We start from the raw sequence: 16,511 nt of genomic DNA on the forward strand, positions 1-16,511 counted from the left end.
TCCAGGGAGTAAAGATTATGTAGCTTAAGCATGATTGTTTGTAGTGATTAACTACCCGCCTGGCACTTAGTTAAGGAGTTTCATCCCCTCCCTGACTTCAGGGAAAAATTCCTACCTGGGGAAACAACCTTTCTAGGAGAGGCATCCCCTCCCTGACTTCAGGGAAAAATTCCTACCTGGGGAAACAACCTTTCTTGGAGAGGTGACCTTGGTTAAAACACACAGCGCTAAGGGGAGCAAACATATTAAGAACAGTATGCTATATACGCCAGGTCCCTTGAAACATATGCTGTGCAGATGTTTCTTTCCTGCAGCGACTGTGTCAAGCAGCAAGGATGGACCGGCTTCCGGCAAATTCCCCCTTTTTTATTTTTTAAATGATAGCGCATGCAAATCAGTGGCCACCTCTCAGATTGGGCCATTTAAGTCTCGGAAGAAGAGTGGCAAGCAATGATAGTGAGCATAGCTATAAACATAGTGGATGGAGCGCAGAAGGAGCCCCATTCCTGTAGAAGGTTGCCAGCCTCTTCAGTCAAGGGATTTCAGCTGTCCTCAAGTTGTTGGTTTGATTGTCTTTGTTGGTCTGGCTAGCGGGCGGCGTCACTGGCGACAGGCTTCCTGAAGCGTCAGCAAGTTGAAGGGCTGCATCAAAGGGTCCATCAGGGCCGTGGTTGATGGTGGTGTCGATGTCCGAGGAGGAGTAAGCTGTGCCCTCTGGATCCAGCTGATATGGAAAATGGAGGGTAGTAGAAAAAGAAGAGAAAGCAAAAGAACTACAAGGCATGGAAGTGTTTAGAAAAAAGAGGGAGAAGAAAGGGAAGAATGCAGCATCCTGACACAGCCCTTTCCTTCAGCTGCCCCTTTCCCTGTGGTCCAAGGTAGAAATGGGAAACAAGTCCTGTTGCAGTGAGAGGGCAGCTGCTGTCAGCCAGTCTCTGTCTTTACCTGGGTCCTAATCTGAGCTGGGCATGGGAAGCAGGAAGCAGCCATGGGGACAGGAGACCTTCCTCAGAAGGGGCGAGTGTTCAAGCCCCTGCACCATTGGGGAGGGGGGTCTGTGCCCCACCTTTGTTGCACCCCAAGTTTTCTCCTACTGGCCCCCGACTGTGCCTGTCTTAGGTTGCCCCACCCTGTGGAGTCTTACCCGTCGTTGACTACCAGCCATCTCTGGGCCAAGTAGGGTGATGTGAGGTTCAGTTTTGTCTCCTTGATAGCCTATGTCCCTCTGGCCTCCATGCCCAGCAACTGCCTTTGGATTCCCTCGCCTGCTGGCGGGGCTCTGGCATTGATCATAGGGAACTCAGTTTTCTTCACTAGAGAGGGCCCAGCTTACGCCATTGGGCCAGAGACAGATCCATGGTACCAGCCACCATGAGGCTTCAACCTCAGCATGAACAGAGAGCTCAGGCAACAGCTATGGGCAATTGGATTTAAAGAAGAGGGTCCCTCTTGGCACAAGGGTAAGAGGCACCAATACAGGACAAAGGAGAGTCCTGGAACAGGGCTTTCTCAGCCCAGGATGTCAGGCTCTTGGCACAAGACAACTCCATGTATGGGGCATATACCAAACACCCCTAGTCACGGCATAAAAGGGAGGTGCCCTTCCTGGAACAGTAGGGTAGGGAGATTCTAGAAAAGGCTGTGTTCAGGAAAGAAGGAGAAAGGCCAAAGAACCAGCAAACAAGTAGTTAGATTTTAAAAAAAGGAAAAAGGAAAGGAGATGTGGGGCAAAGCTGGGACATGTGGAAAGACAAAACGGAGGCACATGTGATCCTCCCAATGGACAGATTGTTCCAGCTCAGGTCTGCACATCTGCTGCAGGCGGGCACTGGTCAGGTGTGCTATGATGAGGCAGAGATGGCAGGCGGTGAGACATAAGGTCGGACTAGACGGTCTGGATCCACACAGGTGAGTCTGCGTCCTGTGGAAATATACAAGCATATCCTCTCCCCTGGGTTAAAAGTACATCAGGTCCCTTCCAGGCTCCTGTAAGCAAGTCTCTCCATTTGACGAGGGCTTTAGGTTTAGTTAGATCAGGGTTCCAATGCCTGTACATCGGGGAATTTCCCTCAGAATCTACATTTAGTATATTAATTACAAATTGAGCATGTTGTAGAACATGATGAGGAGAGGAATATTTAAACTCATTTTCTTGTAATATTTTGTAACAGGAGTAAATCAAACACCGCTGGGGCTATATAATAGAACTCCCATTTGAGATAAGATATCTCTTCCCCATAATGTAAAGGGGATAGTTGTAATTACATAGGGACAGAATGTTCCTGAATGTTGATCTTCATCAGCCCAAGTTAGAATCTGAGAACTCTTTTTTACATTAGATGCCTTGCCTAGTCCTACTAGGGAAGTGGAGGTAGTGTGCGTGGGCCATGAAGAGGGCCAATCCTTCCCTGCTATGCAGGAAACATCTGCTCCTGTATCCAATAGACCTTCAATTGGTTTTCCCTGAATTTGTAAAATTTTTGTAGGTCTAGTAGCATGGATTTCTTGTATCCAAAATGCTGCATCACTAGATCCAAAGCCTCCGGCCCCTCTAGCTTCCTGGGTAACAGCTGTCCCTATTTTATGTATTGGTAACAGGATTAATTGGGCAATTCTCTGGTTGGGCTGAATCTGTATAGTTGTGGTGGGTGGGGAAAGTAAAATCTGTATTTCTCCTGTGTAGTCTGCATCAACAACTCCTGGGATGACTAAGATCCCCTGTAACGAGGTGGAGCTCCGTCCTAATATTAAACCTACAGTTCCCTCAGGCAGTGGCCCAGACACTCCTGTAGGAATGGCTGCTACTGGCGAGTCTGGGGTTAGTACTGCATGGGTGGTTGAGTGGAGGTCCAATCCTGCACTGCCTGGGGTTGCCCTGAAGAGGTCACTGACTGATCGAAATTTGCAAAGGGGTTGAAGGTTGATGCCCCTATTATTGCAGGGGCCTGGGGCTGGCCCCTTCTCAAGTTTCCCGATTGAGGTGATGGGATATAACCTCCTTGGGAGCTATTTGTAAAGTTTAAAGGTCGACCATTTTTATGGTATTTTGATCTACATTCCTTTGCCCAATGGAATCCTTTCTGACATCGGGGACAAACGGTTTTTGGAGGATTAATATTATTCCCTAATGTATTTCCAGGCTGTAGAGGAGCTTGCCATCTGGCCTGAGTATTATTATTTTTATTTGGGCATTCTCTGCTAAAGTGCCCAGATAAGCCACAAGAGTAGCAGTTCATATTTCTTTTATTACCTGTATTATTGCTGGCTTGTCCTATAGCCTGTACATATTGAGGGTATGTCTCCCCTTTGAGAGCTGCAGCTATAGCTACACCCTGTATAAATGCTGGACTTACATCAGCACACTGTTTTATAAAATCATTTATAGTTCCTGTTCTGCGAATCGGCCTTAATAAAGCCTGACAGGTATTATTAGCATTTTCAAAAGCCAGTTGTTTGATTAGGATATCAGCTGCCTCTTTGTTATTGATTACTCTCTTGACTGCCTGTATGAGGCGAGAAAGGAAATCCTGATATGGTTCCTCGACCTTCTGTTTAACCTCTGTAAGGGTGGTTGTTTCTCCTGCTGTATAAGGTAGGGATTTCCAGGCACTTACTGCACAACTGGTTACTTTGGTAAGTGCCTCTGTGGGCATATTCATTTGCTCCTCAGCCGTGTTAAAATCACCTTCTCCTAATATCATGTCTAGGGTTATTCCTTTTCTGGTTTTTTCGCGAGTGGCTACAGCTTTCTTAGCAAGATCTTCATATTCAGTTTTCCATAATAAGTAATCGCCTCCTGAGAGACAGGATTTACAAACCTGTGACCAATCATAAGGAGTCATCCATTTACTGGCTAGGGTTTCTACCAAGGTTTGTGTGTAAGGAGCTAGAGGTCCATATTCAGAGCAGGCCAATTTTAATTCTTTAAGTACTTTGTAAGGTATAGGCTCCAAGGTGGGGTTTCTATTCCCACCAGACTCATTCTCATATGTAACTGGGAAGCAGAGTGAGAATTCAAGATCTCCATTAGCTTCAGCTTCTCTTATCGCCCTTTGAAATTTAGACATGGAGCTCATAGGAGCCACAGGACCTGGTTTAGGCTTCCTTTCTAATTTGGGGAGCCTGTTTTGAATGGGAGGGCCATTCTCCTCTCTACTGACTGGAAAGGAACAATGGTCATGTTTATGATATTTATTCTCCTCCCGATCAGTAGGCATAGCTAAATTGCTTTTAGATTGAGCTGAAGACAATGATGATGTGTCCTCTCTGGGTGGAGCCGAGGGACTATTTAAATTTTGAGAAAGTTCAACCGTTTTTGCCTCTGGTGCCAAGGTGTCACAGATTGAATCCCAGAGGGAAAAGAAACATGGCAGGACCTTGTCAGATTCATGGTGTTTCTTTAATTGCTTTCCTACTTCAACCCAAGTTTTTAAATTAACAGTTCCATCCTCTGGAAGCCATTGACATACTTCTTCTATAAAACTTTCTGTCTCACTGGGAAAAACCTCAACTCCAATTCTGCTAGTAAGCATATGCGTTAAAAGATTAATACAGAGTCTTTTTTCTTTAGACTCAGTATGACCCATCTTGTCAATCTAAGTTCTGTACTAACTACCCGCTTACCCTACTTATTCTCTATGGGGGGGGGGGGTCTGCAGCACCCTACGGTGCAGTCCTATCCGTCCCAAGTATGGGGGGACTTACCTAAGGGAACCCTGTTCGGGCGCCAGATGCCGGAGTCCAACCCCAGCAGGTCCAGGGGTCCCCAAAGGTGTAGACGGAGTCGGCGAAGAAGGAAGGACACGGAGACAGTGTTCAGTTGATCGGCAGCCTAGCCAGGATCTCCAGCCAGGATCTCCAGCCAAGTTCTGGTCTGGATCTCCAGCGAAGTTCTGCTGTTTATTGTCTTGTTACATCCGTATTTATACCAGTTGATTTTAATCCTGTCAATTTCTATTACAAAGGTTAGGGCGTTTCTTATCTCCATTCCAGGGAGTAAAGATTATGTAGCTTAAGCATGATTGTTTGTAGTGATTAACTACCCGCCTGGCACTTAGTTAAGGAGTTTCATCCCCTCCCTGACTTCAGGGAAAAATTCCTACCTGGGGAAACAACCTTTCTAGGAGAGGCATCCCCTCCCTGACTTCAGGGAAAAATTCCTACCTGGGGAAACAACCTTTCTTGGAGAGGTGACCTTGGTTAAAACACACAGCGCTAAGGGGAGCAAACATATTAAGAACAGTATGCTATATACGCCAGGTCCCTTGAAACATATGCTGTGCAGATGTTTCTTTCCTGCAGCGACTGTGTCAAGCAGCAAGGATGGACCGGCTTCCGGCAGTCTTCAACTAATATGTCACTATACCATGCATATGCAAATGAAAACGTACTCATGACTCCTATACATAAAGACAGTCTAAAATCATGTGCCCCAAGTGTACTGAATATCAAGCCCAAGACTTTTAAATAATTCACAGTCATCTTTAGCAGGTCTTAATGTAGCTCCCAAAGATTTCATATCTTTAGATAAATAGTACCTTTGATCCCATCCAAAACACCCACTGTCCAGTACTGGAGGGAAAACAGAATGAACTAAATTGGAAATGTGTTACTACAGAAAGAAAAAGTAGATGATGGAGTAGGCAACTAGAATTCTACATTATACCACAAAAGATTTGATTAAAATTCTATTTCATGGTGTGATAGTAAAAGGAAGAAATGTACACTTGTGTCCCTAAATATTCACACTGGCCTAGATAGTTCTGTCTTTTAGCAACAGGCTTTACGACTGTGCTCAGGCCTCCTAGTCCCTCAATTAAATGATCTCCATCTTGGCTTTTGCAGTAGGCTCATTAAATAGTTACCTTAGGGAGGAAAATGGCGGAGGTATAAACAGATGTGTCCTGTGCCTTGTCCTGGAGCAGATAAGGGTAACATACAGCCGAATAGGCAGAGGATATTCAGCTGCGAGACAGTCTGCAGTTGGGAAAGACAGAGAACTCCCAGAAAAAAAAAAGGACAGTTGGAGACTGTGGCTGAAACCTCTCCAGGTGCGCCAGCGCAGCAGCGGAGACCGCACCATTTTGAGTGGCTGTTACCCGCGACCAGAGATCAGCTTCTAACCTGGAAACAAGGGATCTCAAGCAGCATGACTGCATGAACTCAGACGAGCACTGCTTCTTCTCACGGAAAGGTTAGACTTCCCCTAAAGGTGCAGTTTGCAATTCGGGTTGGAGAGAGGACCATGCGCGCGTGGGGCGAAATCTGCGCCCCACAGAGTCCGCAGCCGTTGGGACCAGCGTGACCCGCGAGTGGGGAAGGGGCCCCACAGGGCTGCTGGCAGAAGGGAACGCTAAAAATAAGCCCATAGCTGGACTGGATGTAAAAAAGCAGCCTTGGATTTTGCCAGTGTGCCGGCTGCTTGATGCCAGGGGCGAGTGGGCACGCGGAGACTGCGCACAGACCTGGAAGGTGGAGGCTTGCGAATTCGCACAATGTATCAGGCTCTTGTTGTTACAGTTCCCCTTAGATCCGTGCGTTTGATTATTAAACCCAGTGCATGGGATTCCCCAGTTGGGGTCATTTGCAGAGCCTGTAGGGGAAAGTTCTTTTTGAGGAGCCTGGGAAACAGAGCGGGGAGTAACGATTAAAGAACAGGCTCTGGGCAGTGGACTTTCCCAAACCAGGTTCAAATACCATAAAGAAAATAAACCCTACTGATAGAGAGGACAGGACATATAGCCTCGGAGGTCAATCCAGACACACTGCCACCCAGAGGCAGAGCCAGAACTGTCTCTTCTGTAAATACAAATAAAGGCAGTCTGGTAAACAAATACAACCTGCCTTAAAATCAGGACTGTGGTTTACAGCACGGAGGGACAGTGTATCGCAGGGAAATTCAACACTCTCCTGAATGCCTGGCAGGACTAAGGTGTGACAAAAAGAAGAGTAGAAGATCCGAAGCACCCTCATTACTGCACATTTTAATCTTTTTTTTTTTAAATTCATTTTTCACCATTTCATTAAGAACCTATTTTATTATTTTTTTCATCACCTGATTTTACCTTTTTAATTACTACATTTTTTAACCAGTATTATTGCTATCATTTTACCATTTTTTCAAGTGTCGTTTTATTTTTTTTTCTTATTTTTCCTTATTTTATTTTGGGATTAGTGTTCTACACTCTATTTCCATCGTTCCTTTAGCATTATTTCTCTCTCTCTCACCTTTACCCTTAAGCCAAAACTCTCTTTCTCACTTTTCCCCTTTTGTTGTCCTGTTTCTCTTACCCTATTCCTGCTTTAGATTTTCCCTATTCCTTCTTTTTACCCACTGTCTAAATTTCACCCTACTTATATATCTAATTTCCAATCCCTTGCTCTAAATCCATATACACCTCTCCCTTATCTTTCTTCACTATCCAATTTTTTTTCTCTCTCTCGCTATCGTTTTGCTAGTGTTTGCTTGATTTTGAGTATATTGGGGTTTTTTAATGCTTGTTTGGGAGATTGTTTTGTTTTTCATTTTCATTTTTCTGTTTTGCTTATTTTTTCTTTCTCTGGTTATCTTTGTGCTTCTGTTTTCCCTTGCCTCGCTTGATATTAGTGGTTGTTTGTAATTTGCATTAATCTCCAGGGATCTGCTGCTGGAATTCTTTGGGATTAGTTGAGGTTCCATTAGAGTTTTCTCCCCATACTAATAGCCTCTTCCCCACCTCTATTTCATTCTCTCTCTTACTTTTTTTTCTTTTTTCTTCTCTCCATTTTCCCAATCTCATTTTGGCACTCCTTTTTGGTTTTTCTTTTTCTCTTTTTTCTTCTTTATCCCCTAATTCTCTTCGCTTGGGTGGTCACCTTTATTTGGGGTTATTAATATCATGAATACATTTATGTTCAGTGCCTTGTACATTGTACCTTGTTGTGTTGTATTTTGTGCCCTTAAATCAACGCAGCAGAGAGAGAACTACATAACCAAACACCTGGAGAAGAGCGATCATGGTGAAACAATGAACCAATCCACATATGAAAGAAAAACAGGCATCATCAGAAAAGGAAGTAAACGAAATGGAGGCAATGGAGGCAAGCAACCTGTCAGAGAAAGAATTCAGAGAAATGGCCATAATGTGGATGAAAAGAATGGAAGACAAATTCAACAATATGTGTAGGAACCAAGAGGAAATGAAGAAAAACCAAGAAGAAATGAAAAATGACATCACTGCTATAAAGAACTCAATAGAAAGCATCAACAGTAGACTAGAAGAAGCAGAGGGCCGCATTAGCGAGCTAGAAAACAAGGTAGGAAAAAACACCCAAACAGAACAGCTTCTAGAAAAAAAAATTAAAAAGCAGGAGGAGAGCCTAAGAGAACTCTGGGACAACGCTAAACGAAACAACATCTGAATAATAGGGGTGCCAGAAGGAGAGGAAACTGAGCAAGGAATAGAAAACCTGTTTGAAAAAATAGTAATAGAAAATTTCCCTGATATAGGGAAGAAAAAACTCACACGAATCCAAGAAGCTCACAGAGTCCCAAACAAAATGAACCTGAAAAGACTGATGCCAAGGCTCATAATAATTAAATTGGCAAACACCAACAACAAAGCAAGAATCTTAAAAGCAGCCAGAGAGAGACAGAAAGTTACCTACAAAGGATCCCCCATCAGACTAGCGACCGATTTCTCAACAGAAACACATCAGGCAAGAAGGGAATGGAATGAAATATACAAAGTTATGCAAAGGAAGGGTCTGAATCCAAGAATACTGTACCCAGCGAGGCTACCAATCAAAATTGAGGGTCAAATCAGGAGCTTCACAGACAAAAATGGTCTATGGGAGTTTATTACAACCAAACCAGCAATGCAAGAAATGCTAAAGGGTCTGCTGTAAATGGAAAAAAATAGGAAACAAAGAAGGAACGCAGCGGTAAAGAACAAAAATGGTGACTAACAAGTTTCTATCAATAATAACTTTAAATGTAAATGGATTAAATGCCCCAGTCAAAAGGCATAGGGTAACTGAGTGGATAAGAAAACATGACCCATATATCTGCTGTCTACAGGAAACTCACCTCAGAAAAAAAGACGCACACAGACTGATGGTGAAGGGATGGAAAAAGGTTTTTCAGGCCAATGGAAGTGAAATAAAAGCCGGGGTAGCAATACTTATATCTGACAAATTAGATCACAAAGTGAAGGACATAAAGAGAGATAAAGAAGGCCACTTCATAATACTAAAGGGAGCAGTCCAACAAGAAGAAATAACTCTGGTAAATATATATGCACCCAATATAGGAGCACCCAAATATGTAAGAAATCTTCTGGAGGAGATTAAGGGAGAGATTGATAGCAATACAATCATAGTAGGGGACCTTAACACCCCATTATCACCACTGGACAAATCCTCTAAACAGAAACTCAGCAAAGAAACATCAATCCTAAATGACTCACTAGATCAGATGGAATTAATTGACATCTTCAGAACATTTCACCCCAAAGCCACAGAATATACCTCAAGTGCACATTTGTCATCTTCAAAGATAGACCATATATTGGGTCAGAGACAAAGTCTCTTCAAATTCAAGAAAATTGAAATCATATCAAGCATCTTCTCAGACCACAAAGGCATAAAACTGGAAATGAACTACAACAAAAACAATCCAGAAAAATCAAACACATGGAGACTAAATAGCATGCTATTAAACAATGACTGGGTTACCAGTGAGATCAAAGAAGAAATAAAAAACATCATGGCAACAAATGACAATGAAAACACAACAATCCAAAACCTATGGAACACAGCAAAAGCAGTCTTGAGAGGGAAGTTCATAGCTCTACAAGCCTACTGCAAGAAACAAGAAACAATGAGAATAAATGACCTAACTCTACAACTCGAAGAGTTAAAAAGAGAGCAACAAAAAAAGCCCACAGTAAGCAGAAGGAAGGAAATAACAAAGATCAGAGTGGAGATAAACAACATAGAGACCAAAAAAACAATACATAAGATCAACAAAACCAAGAGCTGGTTCTTTGAAAGGATAAACAAGATTGATACACCTCTAGCCAGGCTCACCAGGAAACAGAGAGAGAGGACCCAAATAAACAAAATCAGAAATGAAAGAGGAGAAATAACAACAGACCCCATAGAAATACAAAAGATTGTTAGAAAATACTATGAACAACTCTACTCCAACACACTACACAACCTGGAGGAAATGGCCATATTCCTAGAAAAATACAACCTTCCAAAACTTAATCAGGAAGAATCTAACAGGCCAATCTCAACAGGCCAATAATTATGGAGGAAATTGAAGCAGTAATCAAAAAGCTTCCAGCAAACAAAAGCCTGGGGCCAGATGGCTTCACAGGGGAGTTTTACCAAACATTCAAGGAAGACCTAAAACCTATCCTCCTCAGACTATGTCAAAAGATCCAAGAGGAAGGAACACTTCCCAGCTCATTCTATGAAGCCAACATCACCCTAATTCCAAAACCAGATAAAGACAATACAATGAAAGAGAAATATAGGCCAATATCCCTCATGAACATAGATGCCAAAATCCTCAACAAAATCCTAGCAAATCGGATCCAGCAGTACATCAAAAAGATCATACACCATGACCAAGTAGGATTTATCCCAGGGATGCAAGGATGGTACAGTATCCGCAAATCAATAAATGTGATACATCACATAAACAAATTGAGAGAAAAAAACCACACAGTCATATCAATTGATGCAGAAAAAGCATTTGACAAAATCCAACACCCTTTCTTGATAAAAACTCTCAGCAAGATAGGAATTGAGGGATCATACCTCAACATAATAAAAGCCATATATGACAAACCCACAGCCAACGTCATAATCAATGGGCAAAAACTAAAACCATCCCCCTAAAAACAGGAACAAGACAGGGATGCCCCCTCTCACCACTCCTGTTCAACATAGCACTGGAAGTACTAGCCGTTGCGATCAGACAAGAAGAAGAAATAAAAGGCATCCAGATTGGAAAAGAAGAAGTAAAACTGTCCTTATTTGCAGATGACATGATACTGTACATAGAGAACCCTAAAGACTCCATCAAAAAATTATTAGACTTAATAAATGAATTCGGCAATGTAGCAGGATACAAAATTAATGCTAAGAAATCCATGGCATTTCTTTACACCAATAGTGAACTTACAGAAAGTGAAACTACAGAAGCAATCCCATTTACCATTGCATCAAAAAAATTAAAATACCTAGGAATAAACTTAACTAAAGTGGTAAAAGACTTATATGCCAAAAACTACAGGACACTGAAAAAAGAGATAGAGGAAGACATAAACAGATGGAAGAACATACCGTGTTCATGGATTGGTAGAATCAACATCATCAAAATGTCCATACTACCTAAAGCAATCTATAGATTCAATGCAATCCCCATTAAATTACCAATGGCATATTTCACAAATCTAGAACGAACGTTCCAAAAATTCATCTGGAATAAAAAAAGACCCCGAATAGCTGCAGCAATCCTGAGGAAGAAGAACAAAGTAGGTGGGATCTCAATACCAGATATCAAACTGTATTACAAAGCCACTGTTCTTAAAACAGCTTGGTACTGGCACAAGAACAGACATATAGATCAATGGAATAGAATAGAGACCCCAGAAATCGACCCAAACCACTATGCCCAATTAATATTCGACAAAGGAGGCAAGAGCATGCAATGGAGTCAAGACAGTCTCTTCAATAAATAGTGTTGGGAAAATTGAACAATACATGCAAAAAGATGAAACTAGACCACCAACTCACACCATACACAAAAATAAACTCAAAATGGATAAAAGACTTAAACGTAAGACGGGAAACCATAAAAATACTAGAGGAATCCACAGGCAGCGAAATTGCAAACATATGCCAAAGAAATTTCTTCTCTGATAATGCTCCTAGGGCAATGGAAACTAAAGAGAAAATAAACAAATGGGACTACATCAAAATAAAAAGCTTTTGCACAGCAAAGGAAACCATCAACAAAACAACAAGAAGACCCACTACATGGGAGAACATATTTGCCAATGATACCACCGATAAGCGTTTAATTTCCAACATTTACAGGGATCTCATGAAACTTAACAAAAGGAAGATAAACAATCCAATAAAAAAATGGGCAATGGACCTAGATAGACACTTTTCAAAAGAGGACATACAGAAGGCCGAAAGACATATGAAAACATGCTCAAAGTCACTAATTATACGAAAGATGCAAAGCAAAACAACAATGCGTTATCATCTCACACCTGTCAGAATGGCTATCATCAACAAATCAACAAACAACAAGTGTTGGAGAGGCTGTGGAGAAAAAGGAACCCTTCTGCACTGCTGGTGGGAATGCAGACTGGTGCAGCCACTGTGGAGAACAGTATGGAGCTACCTCAAAAAACTAAAAATGGAACTCCCATTTGACCCAGTGATCCCACTACTAGGAATATATCCCAAGAAACCAGAAATGCCAATCAGAAAGGATATATGCACCCCTATGTTCATAGCAGCACAATTCACCATAGCTAAGATTTGGAAACAGCCTAAGTGCCCATCAGCAGATGAGTGGATTAGAAAACTGTGGTACATCTACACAATGGAATACTATGCTGCAGTAAAAAAAAAGGAACTCTTGCCTTTTGCAACAGCGTGGATGGAAATGGAGAGCATTATGCTAAGTGAAATAAGCCAGTCAGAGAAAGATAAATACCACATGATCTCACTCATTTGTGGATTATAGAGAACAACATAGACTGATGAAAAGGGACAGATCCAAAGACTGAGAAACAGCGATCAGGCTATCAATCCCCAGAAGGAAAGTAGGGGAGGGCGGGGGTAAGGGGAAGAGAGCAACCAAAGGACTTGTATACATGTATAAAATCCAAACCAATGGACATGGACAACAGGGGGATGAGAGCATGAGTGTGCGGGGCAGCGGGGGGGGGGGGAGGTTGGGGGTTAATGGGGGGGATGAGGATACATTTGTAATACCTTAACTAATAATAATAATAATAATAATAATAATAATAAAAGTTACCTTAGGGTGAAGGAGGCACAATTAATCTACATTTCTTTTAAGATGTATCCAATATATTGGCCCTCTTTGATAGGAGTATGTGCTTGAGAGATACCTGGGGGATCTGAATTTTCCCAGGCCCTATTCTTTTGTTTCACTGTGCTTCCTTTTTTATCTTTTTAAAAGTGTCCCCTTTTTATCTAATTGTCTCTATACCCACTCCCTTAGCACTAAAATATCCTTGGTTAATGAGATATCACTCAAAATTAGGTCATTGTCAGTAGGTTTTACCCTTTGTTTGGCATAGAATTTTTTAGCAGAACTTACTTGAGAAAGGCCTATACCACCAATTATATCTTCTGCTATGGCTGCCAATTCTTTGCCACTGATTGCTCCAGTTTTGAGATAGAGACGCTATAGGTTTTTTCAATCCTGTGAGGCTCCAAATTATGTAACAATCAGTCAGTTTAGACTACAGTTCATAGACAGAAAACATCCTTGAAATGCCATATTTCTTCCTATATCTACTTACAGACTTCCTCAGTTCTAGTTTAAGTTAATTTCTCTCTTATAGAACCTTGGGGAAAGAAATACAAAGTAAGTAGTAAATGCCAATGTCCTGACTTTTCCCTCTGTAATATCTCCTAACACTACAGCCATTTCTCTTTGCACATTTGCTTCATTCTTCTTTATTCAGAATAAATTTCATTTCTTTGAACTTTCTGCTGGCCCCAGAAATGCTTGAATTAATATGTCAGCAGCTTAATCAAAAGCACCAGGACTTACCAGAATCTCTGAGTCCAAAATTCAACCTCCTTAGGGAAAGAATCTTACTGATTCAGTTTGGTTAGTTGTTCACCCATCATCAAATCAGCTATGGTTTTTCTCTGGCAATACACTTAGGGGTGGCAAGGATTTTGTACTGTGAATATGGCAGATGGAACTCTCCCCTGCGTTTTTGCAATGTTATTCCCAAAGTAGAGATTGGATTTTGTGGAAAGACAACTGGAAAGATATATACTACAGATGTAATTACAAATAACTATAATACAAGATAAAACACTACAAGAAAAATAAGAATTGGATGCTATAGAGGTACCAAGAAAGAAGAGATTTATTACAGTGAAGAAGTTTCATAGAAGCAATAATAGCAGCAGAGATTGGATGTATCTATGAGTCAAAGAATGCAAGGACTACCAGTAAACACCAGAACTTAAAAGAGGCAAAGAAAAAAAAAATCTACCCTATAGGTTTCAGAGAAAGCATGGTCCTGGTACCTTGATTTTAGACTTCCAGCTCCTAGAACTGTAAGAAAAGATTTTGTTTGTTTGTTTTAAGCTAACATTTGTAGTACATTTTTATAGCAGTCCTAAGAAATGAATATACACTCTACAGTGACAGATACCGTGTGTTCCAAAGCCTTACCTTACCTCTCAATGGCCTCTTAATTAATGATTTCACCATTATAAGCAATGACTTCAAGTGGAGTAATCCTTACCACTACCTTCTCCACCCCTACAGCCTCTCATTCTCTCTAAGCATCTTTTCTTTGAAATGTTCTTAGCATAAAATTGTACATACTAGTAATTTAGTCTTTATAATACTATAAAGAAAACGACCCCATAAAAATTAAATTACTTTGGGTAATGATAATTTGCTGTGTAATTGGTATGAATGCTACTCAACAAACTTGGGTTTGCAAGAACTATCACATTCTTTTATTTTCTTTAAATTAAATTTTTTTCAACTCAACATATATCTGCTGCCAGACTGACACAAAATTAAATTCTATTCACATTCTGGAGCTCTTCACCCTCCCTAGGATCACACAAACACTCAGTAGGTTTGTGTGGGAACCGTCAAATATGGAGAATATCTATAATCCTTAGGCCTTCATGCTTTCTAGTCCAAGCCTTCCTGGTACTGTAAAAGCAAGCAGTCACACTTCCTCCATACCTAGGTGAAAGCTCCAGCACTTAGAATCTAGCTAGATGTCTAAGGTTGACCACAAAATATATTACCCTGAGGTGTTCTGCCAGCAAGTGACCCCAGATCCTTACTACTCCAAAAATGTTAGCTATCATTCCATCTTAAGGTTTTGAGAAATCTCACTCTCTCTTCTGCCTACTCCAAAGCCAATAATTTCCTTCCCCTCCTTTGAGCATAAACCTTACAATATGCTCAGGGTTCCAGGTAAAACAGAAGTGAGGAAGATTGACTTTGGGTCCTGGAACACAGCTTACTGTGTCCCCAGAAAATGAAACAAAAGATATTGGCTTTCAATTTGGAATATAAGAAAGAAAAAAATAGAGGAATAATAAACACAATATCTCAATAACCATGTCGCACTTACGTTATAAAATAATACTAAGAGCTTGTATTTTTTTTTGAGTGCTCACTATGTACTAGTCATTGTTCTAAGTGCTTGACATGTATTAATGTCAGCCTCACAATTTGATCAGGTAGGTACTATCATTCTCCCTGTTTTCCAGATGGAGAAACTAAGGCACAGAGTGTTGATGTCACTGGCATAAGATTACATAGCTCCTAATTAGCAGAGCTAGTACTCAATCATAGGCATATTGGCTCCAGAAACTGCACCCAACCTTTATGCTCTACTTTCTCTCAATGGAACATGTTATCTTCTTATCCAGATAGATATTTTAGATCCCAGTAATTCTTAGACTTAGATCAGGGGTCCTCAAACTACGGACCGCCGAAAACATTTATCCGGCCAGCTGGGTGTTTTTGCCGCTGCTGCCTGTTGCTTAGCAGCCGACTCATCCCGGGCCCGCAGTGCGCATGTGTGGAATGTGCGCCGCACTCTCCAACTCTGGCCCTCCAATGGTCTGAGGGACAGTGAACTGGCCCCCTGTTTAAAAAGTTTGAGGACCTCTGACTTAGATGATTATCAAGTTTCATTCAGAACCTCAGAGACACCTCCTTTTCCCCAAATGCCTCTATATCTATAGGAACTCCAAGAGTTGGGTTTCTCAATATGCCACTGCAGGGACAGATAGCCTCCTCCATGTTCATTCTATAGATGTGAACCTTTGGCAGCCATATCTTTAAACATAGAACGCTATTATAAGCCAGTGTTTTTCAATCCAACAGCCTTGGTTACTAGTTGACCTTGATCATGTACAAATCTCTGGTTCAACCTATTATGCCCGGAATTAACTATATTCCAAGAGTTAACTGCTCTCAATGCCTATGTATGGCACAGGCTCTAGCAACTTTATACAGAAAGAGCCCTGAGGTTGTGATTTCTTCAAACATGTGCTATGGGAGTGGTGGTCACTAAGACTGTCAAAGATAGTTGTCAAAGCCCAGGGTCATGCTAAATAATAAAAACTGAATAGCTTTGGCTAGAGCTTGGCAAGTGCTCTAGTGTCAAAGGTCAGGCTACATAGTAGGCCATGCCCTCATTCCATATACCTTACTTACAGTCATGAGCTGCTATTTTTTTTTTTCAAAA

Source organism: Myotis myotis, unplaced genomic scaffold (genome assembly GCF_014108235.1).
Source record: "Myotis myotis isolate mMyoMyo1 unplaced genomic scaffold, mMyoMyo1.p scaffold_m19_p_4, whole genome shotgun sequence".
NCBI lineage: Eukaryota > Metazoa > Chordata > Mammalia > Chiroptera > Vespertilionidae > Myotis > Myotis myotis.